At 38.9% G+C, this 10,218-nt stretch overlaps 1 protein-coding gene across 1 annotated transcript in view; it reads right to left on the bottom strand.

Moving 5' to 3' along the window:
• The window catches only part of Cntnap5 (contactin associated protein like 5), an 858,611-nt gene that overhangs the window by 406,771 nt on the left and 441,622 nt on the right, over positions 1-10,218 (bottom strand). The window lies entirely within an intron of this gene.

Here is a 10,218-nt window from a genome sequence, read left to right as displayed (position 1 = left end):
ATTGGCCATCATTGGGAAGAGAGGCCCCTTGGTCTTGTAAACTTTATATGACCCAGCACAGGGGAAGGCCAGGGCCAAGAAGTGGGAGTGGGTTGGTAGGGGAGCAGGGCCGGGGCAGGTATAGGGGACTTTCGGGATAACATTTGAAATGTAAATAAAGAAAATAATAATAATAAAATAAAATAAAAATTAGAAAGGGAGGCAATATTAGGGGAGCCACTGTCAATCACAAGGCTGTAGACTATAACCATTTAGCCACTAGAATTAATCAAGGTACCTTGATTAATCCTTGTACCCCAGACATCTCCCAGTGGCTAGAATTTAATTAACACTTCCACTAAGTACATCTCTTTCTTAGGTTTGACATATTGTACAACATATAATTGCTGTAATACAAATATTTATTTAATCACTACTAGCTCTTTTATACTTTTAAAATTCATATTTGAATGTGTTTATTGTATGGTGACTCTAAACTGAAATCTTGGGTATGAGCCAGGGAAAATTTCAATCCTTTAAGTTGTTTATCTCAGGTATTTTCTCATGACAGCCTAAAGCTAACTAACAGAAGAGTATCAGAAAAATACTTATATTTAAATACTTGTCTCTTAATTCTCTTTAGAGGACCAAAAGATAAAAATGTGCCTTCTTGAATACATACAAGACTCTCTGCTACAAAACTGTGTTATCAAATTTACAAGGTTCCATTTTTTTCATTCTAGTCATTATAGTAAAGTTTAGATTTGAGAAGCATGGAATCCTAGCTATTCCAGGTTCTGTTACCTCCTGATGACACTTTCAGTGGGCACCAGAACATCAACATAACACCAAAATACAGTCAAGTTTCAAATTTTTGTAAATTACACTAGAATATTGTGTGGGCTTTAATGTGTGAGCATGCCTATATTGGTAGCAGACTTCCAGAATATGGAGAATATTTGAAATGTGATAATAAAAGACTTAAAGGAGGTGATTCTATCTCATATAGACAGAAAATAATCAGGGCCTTTGAAGATGATACAACCTTGCTTATAGATGAATGCTTTCTTATTTATTTATTTATTTATTTATTTATTTATTTATTGTTCAGAAAGAACAATAACAAAGCCTGCAGCTCAATGGACTGAAATTGATTTGTTTCTTTCTTTCTTTTTATTGGATATTTTATGTATTTATACTTCAAATGTTATCCCCTTTCCCAGGTTCCCCTCCAGAATCCCCTTCTCCTATCCTCCCTCCCCCTGCTTCTATGAGGGTGCTCCTTTTACACTCCTACCTCACCACTATGGAATTCTTCCACATTAGGGCATAGAGCCTCAAGTGCCAAGGGCTTCTCCTCCTGTTGATGACACACAATTCCATCCTCTGTTGCATATGCAACTGGATCCATGGGTCTCTCCATGTATACTCTTTGGTTGGTAGTTTAGGCCCTGGGAGCTCTGTGGGGTCTGGTTGGTTGTTACTGTTGTTCTTTCTATGGGGTTGAAAACACTTTCAGCTACTTGAGTTCTTTCTTTAACTCCTCTATTGGGGACCTCATACTAAGTCCAATGGTTGGATACAAGTATCTGCCTCTGTGTTTGTCAAGTTCTGGCAGGGCCTCACAGGAGACAGCTATAACAGCCTCCTGTCTGCAAGCATTTCTTTGCATCCAAATTATTGTCTGCATTCGGTGTGTATATATGGGATAGATCCCCAGGTAGGGCAGTCTCCTTTCCTTCAGTCTTTGCTCCACATATTGTCTCCATATTTCCTTTAGACAGGAACTCTTCTGGGTTAGGAATTTGGAGATGACCTCCATTGCTGGTATGATTGCAAGCTGTTAAAACCACTCTGGAAATCATTTTGGAAGTTCCTCAGAAAATTGGACATAATACTACCTGAGTACCCATCAATACCACTCCTGGGCATATACCAAGAAGATGTTCCAACTTGTAATAAGGGCACATGCTCCACTATGTTCATATCAGCCTTATTTATAATAGCCAGAAGCTGGAAAGAACCCAGATGTTCTTCAACAGAAGAATGGATACAGACAGTGAGGTACGTTTACACATGGAGTTCTATGCAGCTTTTAAAAACAATGAATTTGTGAAATTCTTAGGCAAATGGATGGATCTGGAGGATATAACCCTTAGTGAGGTAGCCCAATCACAAAAGAACACAAATGATATGCACTCACTGATAAGTGGATATTAGTCCAGAAGCTCAGAATACCCAAGATACAATTTGCAAAACACATGAAACTCAAGAAGGATGACCAAAGTATGGATACTTCACCCCTTCTTAGAATTGGGAACAAAATACCTATGGAAGGAGTTACAGAGACAAAGTTCNGAGCAGAGACTGAAAGAATGACCATCTAGAGACTGTCCCACCTGGGGATACATCCCATAAACACCCACCAAACCCAGACACTATTGCAGATGCCAACAAGAGATTGCTGACAGGAGCCTGATATAACAGTCTTCAAAGAGGCTCTGCCAGTGCCTGATAAGTACAGAAGTGGATGCTCACAGCCATCCATTAGACGGAACACAGGTTCCCCAATGAAGGAACTAGAGAAAGTACCCAAGGAGCTGAAGGGGTTTGCAGCCCCATAGGAGGAACAACAATACGAACTAACCAGTACACCCAGAGAACCCTGGGACTAAACCACAAATCAAAGAAAACACATGGTGTGACTCATGGCACTAGCTGCATATGTAGCAGAGGGCAGCCTTCTGGTCCTGTGAAGGTTCTATGCCCCAGTATAGGGGCCAGGAAGCAGATTGGGGTGCAGGCGGAGGCAGAAGGGATAGGGGATTTTCGGAGGAGAAACTAGGAAAGGGAATAACATTTGAAATGTAAATAAAGAAATTAACTAATAATTTTATTTTAGAAAAGGAAAAAAATAAAATAAAAGGATTTGGAGATGAGCGGGTGGCCACATCCTGTAACCAGGAGTCTTGCCAAACTTCTGGATATGGTCTCTACAGGTTCTTCTTCCACTTTGTTGGCCATTTCAGCTAATCTCATCCTTTTGGGTCCTGGGAGTATCTTGCTTTGTTGACATCTGGGACTTGCTGGTGGCTAGACCCACTTCCCCATCCCCAATTGCTGTACAACTTTGTTAAAATTCCTGACCCTCTGTATATCATCATTGTCTCCTCTCATACTTGATCCTGCCCCCATCTCTCCCTCCCACTCCTCTCTTCCTCCCAAGTTGTTCCTACCCTCTACCTCCCCTAAGTATTTTGTTCCCCCTTCTAAGAAGGACTGAAGCAGCCACATTTTGGTCTTCCTTCTTCTTGAGCTTCATATAATTTTTGAATTTTATCTTGGATTTTCTCAGCTTTTGGGCTAACAAAGGAGATAAAACCTTCCAGAGGAAAAAAGACAGCATTTTCAAGAGATGGTGCTGGCAGTTACTGCATAGAAGAATGCACATTTATCAATTCTTATCTCCTTGTATAAAGCTCAAGTCCAAGTGGATCAAGGCCCTTCACGTAAAACCAGATACACTGAAACTAATAGAAGAGAAAGTGGGGAATAGCCTTGAACACATGGGGCACAGGGGAAATTTTCCTGAACAGAACACCAATGGCTTATGCTCTAAGATCAACAATCGACAAATCATAAAATTGCAAAGCATCTGTAAGGCAAAGGACACTGTCAATTGGACATAATGGCAATCAATAGATTAGGACACGATCTTTACATCTGATAGAGGGTTAAGATCCAATATATACAAAGAACTCAAGAACTTGGACACAAAGAACCAAATAACCCTATTAAAAAATAGGGAACAGAGCTAAAAAGAGAATTCTCAACTGAGGAATATTAAATGGCCAAGAAGCACCTAAAGAAATGTTCATCATCCTTAGTCATCAGGGAAATGCAAATCAAAACAACCCTGAGATTCCAACTCACACCAGTCAGAATGGCTAAGATCAAAAACTCAGGTGACAGCAGATGCTAGCGAGGATATGGAGAATGAGGAACACTCCTCCATTGTTGGTGGGATTGCAAGCTTGTACAACCCTTCTGGAAATCAGTCTGGCAGTTCCTCAGAAAATTAGACCTGTGGACCGAACTATACCATCACTGGGCATCTACTCAAAATATTCTCCAACATATACCAAGGACACATGCTCCACTATTTTCATAGCAGCCTTATTTATAATAACCAGAAACTGGAAAGAACCCAGATGTCCTTCAACAGAGAAATGGATACAGAAATTGTGGTATATTTACACAATGGAGTACTACTCAGCTATTAAAAAAAAATGACTTCATGAAATTCTTAGGTAAGTGGATGGTATTAGAAAATATCATCCTGAGTGAAGTAACTGAGACACAAAAGAACACACATGTTATGTACTAACTTAGAAGTGGATATTAGCTTTCATATTTATTTTAAGAGATTTGGCACTGCTTACTCCTCAGCAAGGCGAATTGCCTATCTTTAAAAGACAATGCTTGTTTTTCTGACCTTCTTAAAAACACCAGGGGTAATGATGACTTACAAACTCTTTTTGAGGTCTTGTAAATAGGATTAGCCAAAGTTCTTATAAATCTAGAACACATTTTCCTTTTAGTGATAAAGGACAGAGGTGTCTCTAGAACTTGAATTCCCTGGCCCTGCAGAGAAGCTTAGCTCTGTCAACTATTTCCTGGTCAAAAGTCTTGATGTCTATCTCTTAACTCTGTCTTCAGTGGAGGGGGAAAGCACTAAAGTAAAAAGATTTTTTGAAGACTGAGCTTTCAAACTTCCTTTTTGAACTTCCTTTTTCATACTTCCTTTTCTTACTGAATTGAGTTTTCCCATAAGTAAAATAAATATCACATGTATTTTGTATTACCCATGATTTTGAAGGAAATCACAGAAGAGCTACCTTTTCTCTTTGTATTACTTATTGTTTTTATATGACATTCAAAGCCTTGTTTATAAAATAATGCAAGGGTTTTCTTTCACCTTTACTACATCCTTAGTACTCAGAAAGACTTGTACAGTACTAGTTTTTATTCTAAGCACCTATTTGAGAGGTATTACTATATCCTTAATATGGACCTAAGTGCCATACATGTATGAGGTCCTAATTGCAGATCCCCAGAGCCTTCATAAATCTAGACATAGCAACACTCTCTGTAACCCTAGCACTCTAATAAAAAAAATTGTTGGAGGTAGTGAAATTTTTGGAAGCTTGTGTGCAAGCTAGACTTGCTTTCACAACAGACAATGAGATAATCTCATCTCAAACATGGCATAGACAAGTACTAAAACCCAATAATCCTCTGACTTCCACTCATATATTATAGTACACACATGCCTCCAGTATTACACATGAATACTGAGACTGTAATCATGGAGTCACACATAAACAAGGAGAAATAATACGAGAAAATTCATAATTCAAATCTAGCTGGGCTTTATAGCAAGATGCCATCTTGTAAAACAGAATGATAGAGAGAAAGAAAGAAAGATAGGAAGGAAGGAAGGAAGGAAGGAAGGAAGGAAGGAAGGAAGGAAGGAAGGAAGGAAGGACAGAGGGATGGAGGGAAGGGATAAAGGAGAGAGAAGGGGAGAGAATAGACAAAGAGAAAAAGAAAAGAGGGAAGAAGGAAGGAATGCAGAGAGATGGAGGTAGAAAAGTGGAAAGAAAAAAAGATGAGGGAGAAAGAAAGCACAAATAGAGGAGTAAAGGAGAGAGTGGGGGAGAAGAAAAGAAGAAAAATGACTAAATGACCAATCAAAGAAAACTCATGGTGGGACCTGTGGCTCTAGCTGCATATGTAGCAGAGGATGGCCTAGTCATCAACGGGAGGAGAGGCCATAAGTCCTGTGAAGGTCCTATGATCCAGGATAGGGGAATGCCAGGGGCAGGAAAGGGAGTGGGTGGGTTGGAGAGCAGGGGGAGGGGGAGGGGGAGGGGATAGGGGATTTTCAGAGGGGAATCTAGGAAATAGGATAACAAATATCTAATAAAAAAAGAGAGAGAAAAGAAAAAAGAAACAAAGCAATGATGGATGCTCCTGGGAGAAGATGTGCTGAGAGCTCAGTGCCTTCACAGTGCCTGTATGTCTGTAGGTCTCAGTAAAAGACATGAGTCAAATATGGAAAATACAAAGACCAAGTCTCTTTTAATAATATGAGCTTAACCTAAATGGGCTTTCTAGTTCCTAAATGGACTCAGGCAAGTTCACTCTGGACTGTGAAGCTTTGAATGTGTTCTTGTTACATATGTTGTTTCTTAGTTTTCTAATGTAGCCACAGGTATACGTGTCTGTAATGGAAAGGGCTATGTAGTAAGGGATAAAGTCTCTGACAGAGGTTTTACCCTTCCTGAGATAGATCTCACGTTACTTTAATCTTCATCATGAATAATAATCCCACTGAAAAATAATTAGGAATAAAAAAAAATTCAAGATCTGTGAGAGCCTGTTGATGGATTACCTGCTGTGGTCACATAAAGACGTTGAGTTCAGAGAAAAACATTTGGGAACAAAAGGCACTGGTAGCTCTCTGAAATCTGGATACTCTGAGCAATCAATAATCAGTGTTATACTCTGCTTTACAGGACACAACCTGTGTCATGGGGATACTTGCTGGTCCTTAAAGATTTCTGAGAGATGGCTTACTAGATAAGAAGACTGAGCAAGCATGATGACCCGACAATGAATCTGGAGTACATCAAAGGCCATATACGGCCACATGGGGATATGTAACCCCAACTATATGAATGGTGGAGAGAGGAGGATCCTAGATCTTTGTGGATAACAGCTTAGTTTCAGGTTTACTGAGAGATCCTCTCTTGAAGAAATAAAGCAGAGAAAGATAAACCAGGTGCCCTTCATCTCTCTTTGACCTCAGTGCATATGTAAAGGCACATGTAAACATGGAATATATAGGCATGCACATATACATCCTATGAGTACACACACACACACACACACACACACACACACACACACACACAAACACACACACACAGGTTACTGAGACAATTGCCATTTATTTGTGTATAAATACTAATTTATTTATATATAATTATTTATACATAATTATTACCTCAATTACTTTCAAAATAAGTTTGTATAGACAATTAAAGCAAGAAAAATCTCTAGTACTTGTTCTGGCTTTTTTTAGCCCTCTCACCCTTCCTGGGTAGAAAATGTGAGAACAATAAAATTAGTCCATTTGAGATATGCTTTAAGAGATCCAAATTTTCTGAAGTTTAGGGAAATCTTCTTTTCCTCTTGGAAAAGGCTAGCCTTTTGACACAAGTATCACCAGGTCAGCCAATCAATTAACTTCCCTCCACTTGGTACAGAATTTGAGAAGTATGTTGAAACGACACAATTTTTTTCCCTTATACCTGGGAAACCTGTCACTCCTTACCAGTCTTTCTTAACGGAAAGTGGGTGTGTTAATGGACTTGCATGTTCATCATAATAGAAGCAGTTCCTGGGTCCTTTAGAGCAGAGCACTGCCAGAGCCTGTATTATAGTAAAACTGCATTTGTGACCCAAGCATACAAATGTCTGTGCTCAAACATCTTACCAATTAGCGAGAGACAGCTCAGTGCCAACTCAGGTAGTCTCCAAATAAGGAGGATCATGATTTAAATTTTATAACTGTGAACATGAAAAATGATATCACTCCATGTGGTTAACTCATTTCTATTAGCAATAATCTCTGCTGACTACACAGATCTGTTCACAGCTTTTACAACCCTATGGAATGAGGCACTTGTAGCTAGAGGTCCTGACTCAGTATGGGGGAATGGGCATTTACCAATCAGCTTCTAAACACTATGCTAAGTGTTTCAGGTATTTTTCTTTTAGATGTCTGTCATAGTTTTAGAAGCTAATTTTATGGTTGTTAATATGTGTGTCAGAGTGAGAGATGGGTACACATGCACACGTGAGCACACACATGGAAACCAGAAGACAGCCTTAGCTGTTACCCTAAAGAAACAAAATTTGCCTCCTCTGAGACAGGATCTCTCACTGGCCTAGCACTTACTGATTAAGCTAGGCTGGCTGGCTAGCAAGCTCCAAGGATTTATCTGTCCCCAACCTCTCCAGGCTGGGCTTAAAAGTGTATGGCACCATGGTCAGCTTTTTATGGCGTCTTGGGGTTAAACTCAGATCCCTGTGTTTTAAATAGAAACACCTTTCTGACTCATCTGTCTCTAAAGCTTGGAAAATAATATTTTTCTCTGTTGTTCCTGTAGTAGACTCTCAGCTGATCTCCAGCAACTTACACCTCTTTATTGAGACAAGATTGTTGAATTAATTCACTTAAGCATGAGTGAGTCTTCTTTTTTAGCATCTAATGAACAGAATATGGCAGAAGTAATAGGTTGCCATGGGCAAGATTAGGTTACAAAAAGTCTATAGCTTATATTTTGAATATTGTCACAGTTATTACTGACTAAAAATTTGAATTAGAATCAACTCAGGCCGTATCTGTTAGAGAGTTTCTACTCTGGGTTAATTGAAGTCAGAAGAGCAAACCTTAGTGTGGGTGGCAACATTCCACTGACTGAAGTTCTGGACTCAATAAAAGACAAAACTTAGCAAACATTCATCTTTCTATGTTTCTGGGCTGCTGATGCCACGTGACTAACCAGCTACCTCAACAGTACTATGACCTCAAGATGTGAGCTGAAATAAATTCTTCAATGAAAGGTCCTATCTCAAAGTAGTAACTTGGTGAATAGAATGAGACATGAAATGACCTCCAGCCACACTGCCCTAATACATATATATATATATATATATATATATATATATATATATATATATATATTTCCTATGGCCTAACCAGATTGTAATATGATAATTATATCATATTCATTAATATTAACTTAATTTTATCTAGTGTATTTGCGTAATAAAATTCAGGTGCCCATGAGAGAATAAAGTCATCTAAACAGAGTATAATGTATTGTAATAAAATCTGTGCTTGATGATAGTCTACTGCACTGCAATAAAATATTTGACTTGGATTATTTATCTTCAGATTTCTCACAGGGTTTGTTGACTGATTTATTTAACTCACCCCAAGCTTAGAAACATGGCCCAACCACATTCAGTATTTGCCATCTAAGAAAACATAATGTTAATTGACGGGCAAGAGACATCCACAAGAGAGCCAATGGAAACAATGGAGAATCTGAGAACAGTTCTACTCTTCTGAAGTTAAGGAACCAGGTTGGAGGCTCCACAGACAGCATAGTGATACAGGGCACTTGCTTTTCTTCCAGAGGACCCAAATTCAGTTCTGTGCATCCATGTGGTATCGCTCTCAATTACCTGTAACTCCACCTAAAATGTCCTCTTCTGGCTTCAGTGTGCACATATCCACAGACATGGAGTAGAGACAACATGAACCACAAACACACAGACACACATACACATACACACACACACACACACACACACACACACACACACACACACACGACTGTTTCCCAGACTTCAGCTAACTTAGGACAGTTTAGAAAAGTTTATCATATCACAAAGCCACATATAACAGTATATCCTTAGTACCTTTAAAATGTACTTAAGAAATACAATTATTAAAGCTTACCAATTCATGAAATAGAACATAGGGACTATTAAAAAAAAAATCAATGATATGGTAGAAATATGACATGGAAGCCAGAAAACTTCTAAGTGAATTTTCAGCTTTCTCATTTTGGAACTTGTGATTGTTCAGAAATTTCTGTAACACTTCATTTACTAATGTGCAAAGTTTGAAAAACGGAATTTTCTTGGGGCAACCAAGGTAACATGACATATGATGTGAGAGATCTCTATGTAGGAGTAGTCAGGCCACTCTACAGGTGGAATAGAATGTGTTAAATACTCCTGGGTGCAAAATCTAACTCCCACTTTTCTGATTATCCTACAGTGAAGCAATGAGAGATGAGTTAAAATACACATGGTTAATTCAGATTTAACTCTTTCTGTTGTCTAATTACTGCCTGTGAGGGAGGGCAAGCTTCTCCACATTTATAGTATATTTTCCACAATTCATCTGCCCTTCATCCCTTTGTATGGTTTGGTATGTTTTAAGCAGAACCTCAACCTTGGTTGACTTAAATGAAGCAATCATTATAGAAAAAGGAAAGGGGAAAAGGAGGACTTGGGCGAGGAGCAGGAAGTGGATGTGGAGAAGACAGTAAGGCAGACTAGGAAGAAGAGGAGAGGAGAGGAGAGGAGAGG

The sequence above is a fragment of the Mus pahari genome, chromosome 5, assembly GCF_900095145.1.
Source record: "Mus pahari chromosome 5, PAHARI_EIJ_v1.1, whole genome shotgun sequence".
NCBI lineage: Eukaryota > Metazoa > Chordata > Mammalia > Rodentia > Muridae > Mus > Mus pahari.
This window is presented reverse-complemented; position numbering and strand designations above follow the sequence as displayed.